Source organism: Hemitrygon akajei, chromosome 8 (genome assembly GCF_048418815.1).
Source record: "Hemitrygon akajei chromosome 8, sHemAka1.3, whole genome shotgun sequence".
Lineage (NCBI taxonomy): Eukaryota > Metazoa > Chordata > Chondrichthyes > Myliobatiformes > Dasyatidae > Hemitrygon > Hemitrygon akajei.
Genome location: NC_133131.1, coordinates 161,253,545 through 161,273,096, shown reverse-complemented (window position 1 = coordinate 161,273,096; position 19,552 = coordinate 161,253,545). Strand labels below are relative to the sequence as shown.

At 38.9% G+C, this 19,552-nt stretch overlaps 1 protein-coding gene across 10 annotated transcripts in view; it reads right to left on the bottom strand.

Annotated features, from left to right (window-relative positions):
• The window catches only part of kmt2ca (lysine (K)-specific methyltransferase 2Ca), a 469,037-nt gene extending 450,155 nt beyond the window's left edge, over window positions 1-18,882 (bottom strand). For 9 of the 10 annotated variants that reach the window (XM_073054927.1, XM_073054926.1, XM_073054928.1 and 6 more), the window contains exon 1: window positions 17,541-18,501. The gene's annotated coding sequence lies outside the window, so the exon portion shown is untranslated. Of the gene's footprint in view, window positions 1-17,540; window positions 18,502-18,788 lie in introns of those variants that run through there. The other variant, XM_073054925.1, reaches the window with a different exon arrangement.
• Window positions 18,883-19,552: the final 670 nt, after the last annotated feature.

Here is a 19,552-nt window from a genome sequence, read left to right as displayed (position 1 = left end):
CAGCGTTTTCAAGAATGAAAAGTAATCTCACTAAAACACAAAACACTTATGATTTGAAAGAATGAATGGCAGAAGATTGTTTCTCTGACTAAAGTTTAAAAACCAAATATATAGTCTCAGAATAAGGAATATGCCATTATGTTCAGAAATAAGGAGAAACAACTTCAGCAGGAGGATGTCAAGTTTTAGAAATTCACTATCGCAATAGGCTAAGGAATCTCAATCACAGTTCTTTTGAAATACTGTAGTCATGGTAATTTTTTTTAATAATAGGCAGAGAAGTTCTCTCATTTGCTTAATCTGAAATTTACCTTTCATGCCCAAACAGATGAACCAATAAACAAATTTTTCAAACAACAGACGCTGGAAGTCTGAAATTTAAAAAAAACAGAAAATGCTGGAAGCACTCACGTCTGGCAGCATTTGTGAAATCAGAAACAGTGTTAATGTTTCAATGTTGAAGATCCTTCACTGGGTTTCCAATCTTAGACACTAACTGCACAATTTCTCATTATGTTGCACATTATATATTAGTACAATATCCCAACAATTGTTGTAAATTTCCATTTGCAGAACTGGGCTTTCTCAGAAATCACCCTTTTAATTGTAAACTTCTCACAAAACATTGTAACATGTGGGAATAGAAAAACATGGTGATAAAGAAAAAAAATATGTTCACGCAATCTCCTGGATTACACTCTCTACCATCTCTTACAATTTGATTGTCAAAATCTACTTTCATTTGGACTCAGCCCACTTGCTTTGCCAGACACACCCAGTTGTAAAGTCCAAAATGTTTTCAATACAATTACGCACTGCAGTTACAAAAGACGCATGCTGCAGAGTTCATTCGGATTATACAAAAAACAAATTATATCATCAAACTATCTCATGCAAGATAGTGCCAGAGTACGATGACTTGTTGCAAGCTGATCTCTGCAGATGAGTATTACTTCTATTGTAATTGTTCCATTCTCCAGGTTACGAAAGGAAATGAGGGAAGAGATTGTTGGGCGTTAAGAATCACACCTGCGTCCTCCATGGCCATAGTAGATTGAAGGACAGCTAATATTCAGTTCTTCAAGGTAATAGCAATTATCCTGACAAATATAAATCAGTGAGTCGGTGTTGGGAAAATAGGGAGGAAACAAGCATTGACATACAAGGGACAGTCAGCATGGCTTTGTCAGGAACATGTCACGGCTCATGACCCCAATTGAGCTTACCGAGGAGCTGACAAAACAAGAAGGCTGAGCGATAGATGTGGTATATAGTGGATTCCAGTTAATGACCAGCAAATTTGGCCCAAATAAGTGGCTGCTCCAATTAGCTGGTTTCATGGAAATAGTTTAAAAGGTAAATAAAAAAATCTGAGCAACAAATTATGTATTTAAATGAAATATGGAACAAATTAGAACACTACTATAAAACTATGCATTGGCCCTAATAGTTATCAATGGAGGAACTGCCACGTTCTTTTGATTGACTGTAAAAGACAAAATCCAGCACAGACACCTAGTGTAGATAATGGACTACTTTCATACAATGCTTTCAACAAATGAACCTTCAAAATCTTAATTTTCATTGTAAAGGTCAAGATGATAGCCAATACCCTCATACTCTTTGTAGTTCCTAACTTTAAGTAGTGAAATTGTTTCCATTTCACTCCCAGCTGTTTCTGGCATCTCCAAACTTGCCTGAATGCTTGAAACTGCAGTGAGCGAAACAGTTCGGAATTGCTTAACTATCAGTGACAAAAAAAAATCACTGCTTTTTGAATACAAAGACACACTACTTTAAACATTACTTTAAAACAGTTTGCTCTAAGCACAATGTAGTTTTTAATGGCCACGCAAGTACACCCGCCTGCATCAGTCTCCTGTCCCAATTAAATTGCATACTGTCCCAAATAAGCTAAGGGAATCCCAACTATTTTCTTGATTAGTTTCTGTTCTTCAAGAGTAGTCGCAAATAAGTGACTGCCCTGATTAACCAAAGATCAAATTAACTGGAATCCACTACATGTAGATTTAGTATGGCCAATGACAAGATTCACCATGGTAGGCTCCTGCAGAAAGTCATGAAACACAAGACTATGGAAATCTGGTTGCATGGATTCAGAATTGGCTTGCCCAGAGAAGATGGAGCGTGGCAGTAGATAGAGCGTATTCAGCCAGAAGGTTATATTCTGTAGGGATCTCTTCTGGGATCCCCATCCTTTATGATTGTTATAAATGATTTGGTTGAGGAAGTGGAAGGGTGGGCAAGGTTGTAGATGAGAATAAGGTTCCAGGTATTTTAGATAGCGCAGAAGGTTGTCATAGGTTACAATGGGACATTGACAGGTTGTAGCACTGGGCTGAGAAGTGGCAGATGGAGTTCAATACAGGAAAGTGTTGAGTAATACACATCAAAGTATATACAACCGAATTTAGGGTTAATGGCAGGATTCTTACTATGGAGAACAAAGGCATCTTGGGGTCCAAGTCACTAGTTCTCAAAACTACCACACAAGTTGATAGGAGGGTTAAGGCAGCCTATGATATGGTGGCCTTCATTGGGCTGGGGTTTGAGTTCATGAGTCAGGAGGTAACGTTGAAGCTCTAGAAAACGCTGGTTAGACCACACTTTGGAGTATTGTGTTCAATCTTGGTCACCTCATTAAATGAAAGATATGGAAGCTTTAGAGAGGGTGCAAAGAAGATTTAACAGGATGCTGCCTGGATTAGAGGACTGATCTTATGAAGGAAGGTTGAGCAAGCTAGAGATTTTCCCTTTAAAGCAGAAGAGGATGAGAGGCGACTTGATTGAGATGTACAAAATTATGAGAGATATAGTGAGCATTCAGCCCCTTTACCCCAAAAGCAGCAACAACCAATACCACAAATGAGTGGAAGACAGCTTAGTGGAGATGTCAGAGGTATATTATTTTAGACATAGAGTGTTAGGTGCCTGGAGCCCCCTGCCAAGGACTGCCACAATAGGTGCATTCAAGAGAGTTTTAGATATGCATATGAATGTAAGAAAAATGAAGGATTATGGGCTGTATAGGAGATAAGGATTAGACTGAACATGGAGTAGGTTTATATAGGTCTGTACAACATCATGGGCCAAAGGGCACATACTGTTCAATATCATAGCTTTTCCACTGTATTACTTCAATGTAGTTGATGAAATTATCTGTATGTATGGATGTACCCTGGTCCATATAATAATACACCAAATTACAATTTAGAAACCTAATGCACTTCATGGGAAGAAACCTGCCATTCCTATCATTGATTTAATTGACTCCAATCTCAGAAAAAAGCAATGTTAACTATGCCAACCAAGCTTCTGTTTTGAGGTGACAAGTAGCGGACAAAAAATCTGGCCTTTTCAGCAATGCCCACATCCAAAAAAAATGTTGAGGTAGATGATTTTCTAGTTTTAAATTTTTTTAACTTGTTTTATACCCCTGTCAAACAAAAAAAAGAGCTCTCAAATGCTTGTTTATGCATTGTTGCTGGTGCAAACATTAGTAGTGACATTATTGCAAAATAATCACAAAAGACTTAAAATATTGGGAAATGCTTCCTATATATTATTTTACATGAAAACAGATTTCGCAAGTCTGACGATGTGTAAATGCCCAAGTGCAATTTAAATAAACAGTTAAAATATTGTGCTCAAAATGAAATTACAATTGCTGTCCAATTGTAAAAGTTGATCGGAGGGATCAATCTAAAAACTTGTCTTTGCACCATTCATTTCCCCTTCCCCCAGCCCCCTCTTCTGTTATGAATACCATATGTACTCATGGCAAGTGGGCAAAGAAGACTGTCTGCGACGCAAAGTCGCTGTGCACTATGGCTGCTTTTTCCTGGCTGTTCTCCAACCAGCCAGACTCCAAGTTTCCCTGCCACCGACTGATGCTATCAAAGTAATGCACCCTGGGTATAAGCTTTCGTAACCTTAATTTGGAAAACACCCAGAGATTGACAACTGAGTTATCTAATCATCGGGTGGAGCAGACACTGTACTCCAATACTCTGCGTGGAACACCAGTTTACTTCCATTAACCAATCAGCTCTGTGTGGAAGCATACAGAAAGAAAAATGACGTCGCAATTTGATGAAATTCCAGAAACCATAACAAAACTAGGATATCAACACATTTCACTCAAGCCTATTCACTTTGAACTCAATTTTTAATTGGGGAAAACACTGCGCTCAGGTTCTGTTTGGTCACATAATAGTGAAGTTGAAAGGAAGAAAGGTTTAACCCCATCAGTGCCAATATAATTTTGTTGACTCTTTGATGGGAAAGTGATTCAAACTAAATAAATCAATATAATTTACATCAGAAATCTCTCCACATATTGTTCATACTCTCGAAGAGATACAGCTAGATTTCAATGTTTCTGAATAAACTATTAGATGTGATAAGAATTAGTTGAATCAATGGATCATAGTTTAATTAGATTTTGAGAAAGCATTAACAACTTCCAACATAAATCCGTCAATTATGTTACAGTGCACAGAACTGTGGAACACCAACATAGCTTAAAATTGATTAACAAAGCAGTGTGGGAATAAAATTTGTGGTTTATATAAGATTGTACATAGCTGTAGCAAACACTAATCTTAGTGCATGTAAAAAATATACAGTTTCTAATGATACCAAACGAGTAAGATTGTGAGAAGGCAGGAGAACGTGAAGAAACTTCAAGGGGATGCAGGCAATCTACATGACTGGGTGATCTACATGCACGGCAGATAAAACATAATGAGCAAAAACTGAGATGACCAAAACTGGAACTAGCAATTTGAAGACTCAGTTGATGTTTAAAGAATCCCGGGTATGTTTGTACAGAGTTCACAGGAAACTAACACTGATGCAGAAACCAATTAACGTGGAAAGTGATACTTGGGATGCTGAGCACAAGAAATGATGTTTTGCTCCAATTAGGCAGGATTTGGGTGAAACAACGCTGGCAGTAGTACGTAATTTTGATCTTCTTCCCCAAATAAAACCTGCCTCAGAGTAGAGCAAAGACCACAGGTTCATCATACAAGGAGAGTTTGAAAAGACTGGTCCACCATTCAGGGCTAAGAATGAGTAATCATATTAAAACTTATAAAATTCTTCACACAGTCTGCTGTGGAGCCCAAATCAATGGGTGTATTTAAAGCTGAGGCTGAAAGGTTCTTGATTAGCAAAAGCATGAAAGGTTATGGAGAGAAGAGAAGAAAATGAGGTTGAGAAGGAAAATAAATCAGCCATGATCAAATGGCAGAGCTGACACAATGAGTCAAATGGCCTAATTCTTCTCTTATATCCTATGGACTTGTTAAACAGGGTCACAATCTCAGAATGATGGATAGACCATTTTTGACTATGAGGAGGAAAAATTACTTTGATTAGAGGCTGGAAAATTATTGGAATTTTCTAACCCAGAGGGCAGCGAAGTTCAGTCACTGATTTCACTGAGAAAAAAAATTGAATTTCTGGATATTAACTAAACAGATATAAGGATAGCACAGGAAAATGGTGCTGAGGTAGATTAGCCATGATATCAATGAATGATAGTGCAGGCTCAAAAGATAGAAGCCATCTACTCCTGCTCCTTGTCTGAATCTTCAGTTGAGCAGACTTTGCACGCCTCTTACTTTCTAGCTATGTTCTATATGAATAAATGACTATGGTTTTCTGTTCAAAAGTAACTGGCTTACATGATCTGTTTTAAAAATGTATTCTAAGTATGAAAAGCAATCAAGAAGCATTTTTTAAAAATTGTGATGAGCAATATTTTTTCAAAAAATAGACAAAATGGTCTAAAATAACATTATCAAATTTCCTAAAGCATCAAAACCTAAAGCATCAGGCTTTCACTGTGGGGCCCATTTTGAATAAGAGGAACAAAAAGACAAAAGACAAATCACTTCTACATAAAAGCAACAGAAATCATTATACATGGCCCCCATCACTGTTTTGCAACACAAGCTGAAAGTGCTGGTAATGTAAGACAATGTTTGCAAGCAAAAGCTTGACATAAGCAACTCTATTCCAAGTCCACTACTATCGGCAATAACTTTAGCCATCTTAATCCCATAACCTGAAACACCCCAGAAAATAACCAAAAACCCAGAGCTAATACATACAAAGCCTTTACTTACCTCATTGTCTTCCTTCTAATGCATGTTCACATGTGACCCTGTGATACAAGGCTACATTAAGAGATTAAAATTCCTCATTAAAAACTGTTGCCAGTTAATCTAATCAATTGCCATAGTTTGAAATGCTATGGGAATCATGAGTCTGAAAACCATTTTAGTTTTTTTGTTGTACATGACTAACTTGTTACTTATTGTTCCAACCATGCACAATTGGCAAACTAATTCAGCAAAATATCAAGTTTTCTGTTCTACCATAGTTCTCAAAAGCATTAACTCTAAATTCCTTTTACCTTAGAGCACTCAGGATACAGTTGTCATTTTCAAGATTCAATGATCAGATAAGATAGTTTATACTTAAACAACAAATCACAAGTACAAGTTCCACTGATTTGAAAATATGTATTTCAATTGCTGATCATTGAATAGTCACCAGGTCTTAAGCAAAAAAATCTAAAATCTTCTAGCATTTACCAATTTGCAATTTACTCAAGTGAACTACCTCAAGTAAACTGTACTTTAAAAAAAAAACTGCTACATTTACTTGTCTCAATAAAAGTAATTAACTTGTAATAAGATCAGATCATGTCTTCCATGATGAGGATGTCTCTTGAGTTTGTGGATGGAGTCACGTGCTCCATCCAGAAGTGCATTGACAATGTTGTCCCCCAGAAGTTAGTCAGGGTCTTTCTGAAACAGAAACCCTGGATCAATAGTTCTGTGCCAGCAGCATTTACTGAGCGACACAGTGTTTATGCTGCCAGCAATCAGCAGGAGCTCAAGAGAAGCAACTATGATCTGCGTAAAGCTATCAAGGCTGCTACCAACAATACAAGGACAAGACTGAGTCAAGATTCACAACGAATAGCACACGTGACTAGTGGCAAGGGTTGCATACCATCACAGACTTCAAAGCCAAACGTAGTGGCGCTGCCAACATCGCAGCCTCTCTCCCAGATGAGCTCTATCGCTTTTACACTCAGTTCGATGTCACTAACTGAGCCTCCGAGGAAAGCCACCGCTACAACCAGCAAACTGGTCATCTATGAAGCTGAGGTACACAGATGTTTCCAACCAGTGGACAGTCGCAAGGCTGTAGGACCGAATGGCATCCCAGGGGAAGTACTCAGGATGTGCGCAGCACAACTGGCAGGTGTGTTTACAGACAGTTAATCTCTCCCCCTCCCAGTGCCGAGTGCCCTCCTGCTTCAAATTATCCACCATTGTCCCTGTACCAAAAAAGACCACGGTAACATGACTGAACAACTGTCGTCCTGTTGCACTCACCTCAACGTTATGCAAATGATTTGAGAGGCTGGTCACGGACTCTATTTGTAGCATGGTACCACCTCCCAAGCTGGACGCCCTACAATTCACCTACCGAGACAACTGAATGACAGATGACACAATAGCCCCAAGTCTACACACCATCCTTAAGCATCTGGAGAAGGATGCTTATGTGAGAATGTTGTTCTTGGACTACAGTTCAGCATTCAACACCGTAATTCCATCCAAGCTCGACAGGAAGCTCAGAGACCTCAGCTTTCACCCTGCCTTGTGCAGCTGGATGCTGGACTCCTGTCAGATCACCAGCAGGTGCTAAGAGTGGGTTCCCTCACCTCTACCCTTATGACTCTCAACACAGAAGCCCCTTAGGGCTGTGTACTAAGTCCCCTCCTTTACTTGCTGTATACCCAAGATCTGCTAATTAAATGTGCCAACAGCACTACATTGATTGGTCTAATCTCAAACAAAAACGAGGTGACCTACAGAAAAGAAGTCATCTCTCTGACAGTGGTATCAACAACCTCTCCCTCAATGTCACAAAATACGAAGGAGCTGGTTGTGGATTACATGAGGAATGGAGACATGCTAACTCCTATTGACATCAATAGATCTGGGGTTGAGAGGGTAAACAGCTTCAAGTTCCTCAGCACCCACATCACGAGGACCTCACCTGATCTGTACACACCAGCTATGTGGTTAAAAAAAAAGGCACAATAGTGCCTCTTTCACCTCAAACATTTGAGGAGGTTTGGTATGGTGCCCCAAATCCCAAGAAATTTCTACAGGGACACAATTGAGAGCATCCTGACTGGCTGCATCACTGCCTGGTATGGGAACTGTACTTCCCTGAATCACAGGATTCTGCAGAGTGGTGCAGACAGCCCAGCACATCTGTCGTTGTGAACTTCCCATAATTCAGGACGTTTACAAAGACAAGTGTGTAAAAAGGGCCTGAAGGATCATTAGGGACCCAAGTCACCCCAACCACAATCTATTCCAGCTGCTTCCATCTGTGAAACTACCGTAGCATAAAAGCCAAGACCAACAAGCTCCAGGATAGCTTCTTCCACCAGGCCATCAGACTGATTAACTCACGCTGATTTGAGTGTATTTCTATGTTACACTGTCCGTTCTATTTATTATAAATTACTATGATTGCACATTGTACATTTAGATGGAGACAATGTAAAGATTTTTACTCATGTATGTGTAGAATGTAAGAAGTCAATGCAATTCAATCTTTTATAAATGGCACTGCAACTAATAACATGAAAACAAAAACCAACATTCAACTGAAGCTGATATGAAATGTGTCAGCCTAACAGCCTTAATCAGAAGAAAAGTGGCTGCACAACTTTCAAACCAAAGACTTATGCCGTGAAACTTCTGGAAGAATGGACTATGCCACCTGCCATTTACTATCAATAGCAAAGCAGTTTGCCCCAAGTAACTTGCTTCCATTAGAAACAATGGTGATATCACTGGAATTTCAGAAACCGATAATAATATGTCTGAAAAGTTTATACCAAGAACATAATTGCAGATACTAGCTTTCCAAGTTTGGGTTGCTTTTAGGGAGAATAATTTAACTCTCAGGAATGAAGTACTAGTTAGGACTTTTCCAATTCTGAAATAGTGCTTGTTTTTCTCTCCACTGATGTTGCCTGACCTAATAATTAGCAACTGAGTGTTGTGATGCAGATTTTAAACATGGCAGATACTTACAATATTTTAAAATAACAAATTATGGGGGACCAAGTAAAAAAATCAGAAGTCTTTCTGCAAATAGCATTGCAGTTAGTATTAAAGAGCTGTACACTAGAATCTGCTAGGACTCCAATCAATCTGTTCTCGTACAGTTATAGCATTGACATGTCGAAACAGAAAATTGCCCAGGTGCATCAAAAAGTGAAAACACTCTGGATGTTAAGAGAATCCCTGGTCTCTCATACTGATAATATTTATGTTATGATTTAAGCCTAGCTCAACCTCAGTGTACACAAACAAGAAAATAGGAGTAACAAGTTACCTAGTCCCTCAAGCTTGCCCTGCCTTTCAAAATGATCATGGCTAATGTGCCCTTGACGTCAAGTCTTCAGCTCTATGACTCTATACTTACAGCAGATACACATTAAATTTTTGTTTCGGGCACAAGTACACTTTGATCTCTCTATACTCCACACATCACTGCAAAAGTTCTTTGGTTCTGAATCCAAGGCCCAACCATCATCGTCTGGTCATTGCAAGCTGAAAAATGAGGTATTCCTTTTGACTGTAGTTCTTCTCTAATAATGAAGCAATGAATGCTATCTGCAGACCAAGGCAATATTCAATCAACTTCCTTCATATCAATGGGCGTTCTTCAGCTTCTATCCTTGCCCAGCCTTTGTCAACCACCCTGACATACCAATAGTGGTAAGACAGATGAACTTCCAAGGGGAGATTTTCATTTTCTCAATATATTTACTGCTTGATACTTTTGTCTTAATATTACTTGCCATCACTAGTACAAGCCTGAACACTGCTTTATCAATGGGAAAATTGTTGCGAGTAAGTCATGCACACAAAGAACACCTGCAATGATGGATTGGAGGCTATTTAAAATAAACAAGCTCCTTTACACATTGGGTCGGGATTTTCATAAACATAATTAACCTGGACAATTTTCTAACTGAACAGGCAGACACCAGTGTAACGCTATAGAAGTGGCTTAGCCAGCAATGCAGCAAGTTTCAGAATATCCTTCAGCGCTACAATTGGGGTTGTGTCAAATGTCTTAGCATTTGCTGCATTGAGAGAACTCAATTGACAACGAAGACCTCATGGAACTGCAAGGATGGTTCTTCCACTCACCCTGGGCTTCACCTATTACACTCAAATGTGGGATTCTCCACCCTCGTGGAAGTCTATTACTTATTATTGTTCACCACCACCTGATTGAATATGGCAGGACTGCAGAGGTTCAAATGCTAATTGTAGAATTACTTAGCTGATTCATTGACATGTTGCTTCTGTTGTATTGTAACTTCACCAGATCTGATTGCTCCGCCTGATGCTGTTCTGATATATTCTTCTACATTCAATGAGAGTCGATACTCGAACTTTCTTCAGAAAATAAAATGTGTTTCTGGTAATCAGTAAATGTAAAAGTTACAACACAAGTTCATGGAGGGGCTGGGGAAGGGAAGTTCATCCACATGCTTCAGTGATACATGCCCATAGCAGAACACTTGCCTTCAGTGTTATAAAACTTTAAAACTTGCAGTTAAATATAGATGAATGCTACCAAACCTATTGCTTAAACTTACTGATGTTACATATCTAGCTCATACGTGATAAAACTACTGAAGTCAAGAGGCTGTACCACTGCTGGAAAGGATGAAATGAATGATCCAAGAAAGAGTTCAGAAGGGCAAACAGATGAAAGCACAAAAACCCACTCTTCCTTTTGATTAGTCTCCAAGTCCTAATCTGATTAAAACTTGTTCAACAATGTTCAACATAGCCAGCGTTCTTTGATATCCCAGAATCACGAAGTAATTTACCACGTGCTCACTGGAGAAATATCAAATCCCACTCCATTTCCATTCATAACTATTTCTCATATAGCAAGAAAACTATGATAATGAGCCCCAAGAAAAATAAAATTCATCATTAACTTAAAGGGTTAATAGAGAAGAGAACCAAATACAGATTTTCAAGACCTGGGGTTAAAACTTCCACTGAAATATTTTGTATACATCCACAAATATCTGCATACATCTTAATTTTTTTTAAAAAGCTTTCATCACTTGAATTTCTGTTCATTCCTTAATTTTGAATATAAATATATAAATTAACTTGCATACCTTTCAATATCTGTTCCAAACATCAGCTTTGAAAAAAAAAATTTTCAACAGTGTAACAAATAAGCCACAACTACAATATATTACTGATCTCCACTTTGTTTCTAGCTGGACTCTAACTGAACTCAGCCTATTTGCCCACAGCTGACCTACTAGGGTTAAATATGTGGGTTGCTGAGCAGTGTGGTGTGGCTCATTGGGACAGAAGGACTTGTTCCGTGCTGTATCTCTACATAAATATATAGTTCTTTTCTAAAAATTCAATTTGCAAAACAATAAATTAAATTTAAGTCTAAGACAGAGACTATGTTTACTAAATAGGTAAATACTCTTATCATAATTTCTGAAAAATTGTGCATTTTACTTAGCATATGGACTACAGCTTTGCATTAGCTATGGATCCCATTAGATTCACACTGAATGGTGAACATAACTCAATTTGTAAAAAGACTGTAGGTGGCCCTGTAATGAAGAGCTTCCAGTGATTCAGCAAGTTTTAAGTTGCCCAAGAAATCAGCCAAACAATGCAAGTTTTTTTAAAATATACTCTTTGCACCTAGATTATCCACCAATTTTCAGAAATTATGCTGTGAAAATGTGAAAGTGATGAGGATCTGTGACTGAAATAAACACAATCTGGAAATAGTCATATTTTAGTATAGCCCATCTGACCAAGCTAGTTCATTGCTGCATCAACATCATCACCAATTTTGTAATTTTAAATAGATGAAGTAAACTTCCTGGAAATTACATAACATTAAATTTATCAAATTGTTATAATAAAATTACAATAAGACATTGGAGTAGAATTAAGCCATTCAGCCCATCAACTCTGCTCCTCCATACCATCATGGCCAATTTCCCCCCTCCCAACCCCATTCTTCCCATCAACCTTACTGATCACAAACCTATTAACCTCTTTATATATACCCTATGACTTCCACAAATTCACCACCATCTGTTCCATAGGGATGCCCTTCTTTTCTGAGGCTGTGTCCTCCGCACTTAAACTTATCTACTATTTGAAACATCCTCTCCACTTCCACTCTAGACAGGCCTTTCAATATGTTTCAATGGGACCCTCCCCCCAATTATTCTTCGAAGCTCCAATCTGTGCATGCCCAAAGCCATCAAATGCTCCTTGAACATTGACCATGTCCATTTGCATTTGTCTTCAGCATTTTTTGCTTCTTGTCATGTAATAAGGTACCAGGAACAATCTAATCCAACCCCCTTTGAATGTTAGCATTACCACTAACAGTGGACACAATCTGCATAAAAACATCACCTTTTGAAAATGAGTTAATATCATTCATTCTATCAATGAGAATAGAATCTTGCCATCAACCATACCATTCATGAATTTAAATATTCCCACTCCCACTTTCTGCTTCAAATGGGACAACCCCGAATTCTATTATGATTTTGTTTTCTACATTTTATGGTAGGAGGGGATATCTTTTGGTGCATCAAACTAGTGCCATCTCTAACAACAATTTTATTACTCCTAAACCCCTACTTTCTCCAGAAGGTTTTCCTTCTTCCCACTCATGCCCATCAACTATCTTGTAACTCATAATACCCATTTTACACAAGGGACAATTGACAACGTACCAACTGGCACACCTTTGTGATGAAGGGGTAAAACATCATTCCTGTGGAAAACCCACTCAATCCAGGGAGAACATGCAAATACCATGAAGATCCCTGGAAATCAGGCTTGAGACTGGGTTATGGAGACAGCAACACAAACTGCTGCATCACTGGGCCAATTTTCTTTCTATGCTTCTACACCTCCTTTTATTCCTTAGCCTTCTGTTTTGATAACAAATATACTACATCTTTTCAAGTTTATTTTACTCATAAACCCTTTTAAAAAATAAATTACGAATTTTTTTTTTTAAATTAGCACCAAACCAAATTGAGTCTCTAATTGTTGTTTCTAGAACTTTTCCCATGACAGAGGTTAAAATGGTCAGTTTGTATAATGTTTTCAGTCTTCGAACACCTCCAATATCTCGTGTTTGGAGGATAGTTCGCTTAAAAATTAGATGAAATCATAATATACTATGCATGGCAGGAAAAGTCTGTGATGGCCAACCCAGTTAATATTGATAATAGTACCATATGATTAATAGCAATATTTTCTACTCATAAGGATAATTTCAATTCACAAAATATGCAGATTAGTTTATGAATCTATAATGACCACAATAAATACAATAGATAGATGTTAACATCAGCTGCACAAAACAAGAATTCTCTTTTAAGCACCACAGAAGGTCCTGAAGAAGTGTCTCAGCCCAAAACATCCACTGTTTACCCTTTTCCATAGATACAGTCTGGCCTGCTGAGTTCCTCCAGCATTTTGCCTGTATTGTTTTGATTTCCAGCATCCATTGATTTTCTCATTTTTGTGAAATCTTTTTTTAAATTGTTCATTTTCTAAAAATTCTACCTATTTTCTATCCACTCCTAGAACCTTTACATCTTTTGAGTTTTCAACTAACTCCCTTGCATCTTTTAGTTGCCTGGCATCGGTGGCTTCTGCTACCAGGGCCCCAACCTCAAACTCTTTTCCAAAAGCACGTCCATCTTTGATATGCATTAAAAGACATCTCTTTGACCAGCCTTCGGTTCACGTATCCTGATCTCTCATGTGGACACACCTTTACATTTTACTTTTAAAAGCATAATTCCTTGATAATATGAAGAATATTTGCTTCAATTTACAGGACTCAATTGAGAAAATCAAATTAAGTGTTAACAGAATATGCTAGAAATACTCAGATTAGGTAGCATCTGTGGACATAGGTACAGAGTTCTTGCACTAAGTTAGTGAACTTAGATTGTAATGATTGTAATGAAAGATCATTGACCCAAAGCCCAAGTTCAGTTTCTTTCTTCACAGATGCTGCTTGAGCATTTTCAGGTATTTCAGATTTCCAGCATCAACAGTCATTTGCTTTTTGATTAAAAGTATTTAAAAATAGCAACAGATTAAATAGTAGCACAAATAGCACCAAGTAGCACAAATGCAATTTAGTCTCCATTACAATATTACTCTTGACATATTTCCATTTTAAATTCCATTGCAGTAAAATATCACAGAACTGGTGAATGTTGAATGCCTATAGAACTGTTCACCACAACCAGTTAGGAATTCCCGCAAATCTGTATATTATTCAAGTTCGATCCCCTAGTGTCATTGAATCTGAATATATACATACATGTCCAAAATTAACAGGCCCAAAAATACAATCATCACTCTCAAAATAAAGTTGTTGTAAAGAATCAGTTTCTTCAAACACAGTGCTAGTTATATAAACCAGACTTAAATTTTCAAAAGTTAACATTACAAAATTCAAAAAAGTTCCACAATGTTAATAACAAAAATATTAAAGTCCACATTTTCTGCTGCGAATGTGTCGACTATGGAGAGGAGACAAGCTAGCTAAGTGCAAGCATGGACTAACACGAGAGCAGCACAGCAGCGTAGAGGTTAGCACACTTTAAAGTCAGGTTCAATTCCTGTCGCTGCCTGTAAGGAGTTCGTACGTTCTCCCCACAACCACATGGTTTTCCTCTGGGTACTCCAGTTACCTCCCACATTCCAAAGATGTACCAGTTGGTAGGTTAACTGGTCATTGTAAATTTCACTGTGATCAGTCAAGAAGAATTAAATCAGGGGATTATTGGGTGGCGCAGCTTGAAGTGCCAGAAGGATTGACACCGTGTTGTATGTCAATAAATAAATAGGAATCAAAATATATTCCATAGCCCAGCAATTCCCAACTGTCATAATAAAATGCTTTTCTATGAAAAATTTCCCCCCACAAACTTCAGGCTCATTTATTCTTTTAAAAAAGAGGCATCTGTTGAATTAGCAGTCAACATTATGGCCTGTTACTATTCACTTCCTCCTCCAACAATACTAACTCTAAAATTGATACCACCAACCAACTTGACTGTTGAAGATATCCAAAATCCATTGTTCTTAATGAAATGCAATGATAAAATCAAAAACTATTTTGTTATTTAACATTTTAATCTATTTCTATGTCACTATACAACTGACCAGCTGCTAACTACAATGAAGACAAAAAGGACAACAGATACTGGAATTTTAAAAAAACAGAACATTTAAAGAACCCAGCAAGTCAAGCAGCATCTGTGGAGGCAAAAGACGCAAGTCAAAAATCAAGACCCTACACCAAGACTGATACAGGGTCTTGTTCCAACTCATTAACGTACACCTCTTGCTTCCAAAGGTACTGCTGGACCTACTGAGTTGCTCCAGCATTGTTTTTGTTCTAAAAATGTTTCTCTAGCTTATGGCCTTTCAGAATAAAGGGCCATTGGCATTACACTACTGAAACAAATACAATCCAAAGGCTTGAAGATAACTTTAACAGATCCAGCAATTTCCCCAAAATAGGCAGAAACAGAATGCTAGATAATCAGCAAGTCAGGCCGGTCTTACACCAATTCCCAAAGTTACTGATAGAGGGCTCACAAATTAGAAGTTATATATATTACTGAACAGAAAAACCTGGAATACCAATTCATACAATACTGAGGGAGTACCACTGTCATTTTTCAGATGAGAAATTTAGTCAGATCTCAGATCAATGCAAAAGAACCCATGAACCTACTTTGCACTGATTGGCCAATATTTATCATCTTGAGCACTTATGCTTAAGCTGGTTGCCACGTCCCTGACTTTACAACAGTTACACTTCTGGATGTAAATTGTTTTGAGACACCCTGAAAGGAAAGTGAAAATGCTATCGCAATCCAAGTCTCTTGCTGAGACCTGGGGTTGCAAAGTCTTGTTATTGTAACATTATGAGTTTAACAAGCTATCACCAAACGAAGAGGAGGAAATTTAAAACTGCCAACTGAGCAATGTCAGCCAATGCAAGAAGGCCCAAAACCTTCAGGCCATGTCACAACGTCAAAGCAGATTTTGAAAATGCTCGACTCTTACATTAACTCGATATGAACATAAACGAACTGATTTTTACATTAAGCAGCTGGAAATGTAAAATGATCCGCGAGGTGTCAAAATGCAAATTAAGAATAGTAGCGTGTAAATAAAAAAATACACACACTCGGGTCACACACCGACACGGACAGCGGATCCGCCATGACTGGGCGGCTAGAACTACACTTGGCAACTTGACCGCGCAGTTTGGACACACAAGGGCTTGGGCGGTTTTGCTATCAATAAAAAAAAACAAATTTAAAGTCGGGGAAATAGGCAAACCCTACATATTAATGAAACATTTCCATCGCCCAATCACAAAACGTGGAAATTGAAGTTGCTTTTTAGGAAAAATAATCCTGCTTGACAGCTTTTCAGGGGACGCTTCCTGGCTTTGTCTCCAGACGTGTCTGGATGTGCTTTTCCTCCCCTTTTTTCCATCATCAACCCCTACAAACTCCTCCAGTATGTAATGAAAATTAAAACCAAGGAAAAAGTGCTATTAAATTTTATGGGGGATCGTGCATTTTGCACGCTAATGTCTGAACAGTATTTTTCCTCTTCCATCACCAACTACTCCCCTTCCAACTCCAGTTAAAAAAAAGCGAGAAAAAAAATTGCAAGCCAATAAAGTAATCAATTCTCACGGCAACCATGCATTTTTACACACTTAATGCATGCCTATTATTTTCTTTACCACCCACCAACAACTCGCCCACCTCCAACTCCTACGGTCAACAAAATGGTGACACAAATATCGTTAACAGAAAATAAAAGTGATCGGTCGTTACAGGAACTGTGCATTAAAAGTCCTTGAATGCTCTTATTTTGCACCCAGTATTCTCTTTCCCGATCCTTCCCCAACTTCGACTCCCCACTCCCCCCCAACTCTCGTCAACAAAATGGTGCAATTAGCAGGAAAAAAAAATTTCTCCCCCCCCCCCCCCCCTGAAGTGATCACTTCGCAGAGCAGTTGAGTATTTGGCAAAAAAAATTTTTTGGCTAGCTTTTGAGAAGTATAAGTGAAATATAGATGCATACTAGTCGTCAAGAGTAGAGCTTCTGGGGGAGGCTTACAAACCATGACTGAGCAAGTTGCACAATGGCGCCCAGACCGACCCCCCCCCCCCCTTGCCTTCCCTCCCTCCCGTTTCTCCAATGGCCTGAAAGGGAGGCGAAACCACGCAACCCGGCCACCAAACCGATTCTGTACCTCTGAATTAAAATCAAAAAAGAAACTTTTATTTTTAATTAAACAAAACTTACCTTCTAAATCCTAGAAGAGCGGAGTTTTTGTGTTCATGACCTCAACTGTCATCGGTGTAAACAGCGCTCGGTTCAGTTTGAGAGAACAGAAAAGAATATTCTTTTTTCCCCCCTGTAAATATTTTAGAATTTAACGCAAAAGGCTCTCTCCGTTATTGTTGTCGGCTTTCTATTGAACAGTAAACAAGTTTTCTGTTCTGGTCAAAGGAGATTGGCGGTCAGCAGAAATTTTATCCAGAATCTTCGATGTTGAGGGGTTTTCCTCCCTTCCCTTTAAAACATATATTTGAAATCTCTTCTTGCCACGTCCCCACGCACAAAAACGATTTGATATAAGAGAAATCCGGCCTCACGCGTCGAGGTTTTTGTTGTTTCCCTTCAAATTCTTCCTAATTACTTCTTCTTTCCAAATCCCTCTCGCTCCTGGCAAAAGAAACAAACACAAGAGACTTTTCCCCCTTCTTCTCCTTTCGACGGTAGCTTAACCCTGCCTTTCACAAAACTTTCCAGGCACGGGCGCAGAGAAAAAAATATTCTGTGTGTGATGGTGACAGGAGAAATGTAAAGAGAGAGAGGGGAGAAAAACATAGGAAGAGAAATTCGGGGAGTAGATCCAATATAATCTAAGGCGCTTTTTTTTTTGTTCCTTTAATCCTCCTCTCAAATCATGAAGGAAGAGAGAGAAAGCCCCAGCTCTCGGTTGAAGTCCTCGCCGGCTCTAATCCAAAGGTGTTTGCCAGCAACAGACACACACATCAGACATGGTGCTTCTTCTTCTTCTTCTTTCTTCTTCTGAAGAGAAACAAAAAAGGGCCAGAATGCAGTTTATTTTCTTCTCCCCCTCCTTCGCCTCCCTGTCTCTTTGAGGGTCTCTTTTTAAAAAGCAGCCTCTCAACTTTTTTCCCCCCCCCAAAAAAAACAAAAAAAAACAAGTCAGTCGCGATGTAAAGTTATTGCATTACTCCATCGTTGGTGGCCATCTTGGAAAGAGCCAGAGAACAACCCTCCCTCCCTCCCTCTGTGCTGTCAGTCAGTCAGTCCGCTGCAGCAATTCGGACTAACCCCCTTCTCCCTCGCTCGCTCGCTCCCTCCCTCAATCAGCCGCCCCCCCCCACACACCTCACTTCCCCTCCCAAAGAAAACAAGAGGGGTCTGGAAAAAAAAGAGAGAGAAAGTCTCCCACCTCCCTGCCCCCTTCTCCCTCCTCCTCCGCCGCCACCTACACGCACATAACATACATACACCCACCCTTTGCAAACCAACTGGCTCCAAGGGAGGCCCTGTCAGCACCGCGGGCCCCGGCCCATTTATTTTTTTTAAAATATTCCTCTTTTCTGGCTGGAAGAGCAACTGCGATGACCCCGTGGAGTGATACCGACACAAGTGAGGAGACCTTCTAACCAACCATTAGCTAACAGGTTGGTGGTAAGCTCCGGCCTGGAGATACCCTCAGTCGGTGGATTTGGAGCCTCTCTTGCTTTCTCTCTCTCCAGTTCCTGCGCTGTACCGGCGTCCGTGAGAAATACTCGGGTGGGTTGGCCGAGAGGACACAGGTGCTGCCGAAGCAACATTACTGATGGAACTTTTGTTTGCAAGTGCTGCGAATTCTGTATCCATCATATATATAAAAAAAATCAAAGTGAAAGAAACTATTTTTTCTCTCTCTCTCTCTGTGTTTTCCCTCCCTCCCTCGTCTTCAAATAGGCTTGGAAAAGTGTTGCAAATGCAGAGAGGTTGCTATGGCGGCGTGTCGGGAGAGAAGAAATCTGCTAAATTTCAAAAATCATGACTTTATTTTGAAAAAGATTGCTTTTTAGAATATTTTTTTAAATCATGAGCAGTATGTGTGAGAGGACCATGGTGCAATTAGCAAAAAAAAACAGTAAAAACAAAAAAGAAATAAAATATCAGAAAATGTAATAAAAACTATTCTATTGAGGGTATGATTTTAATTGGTTCTTAGCTATGAAGTTGTCTCCTGTTATAAACCTCTCCTATTTTCCTTGCCACCT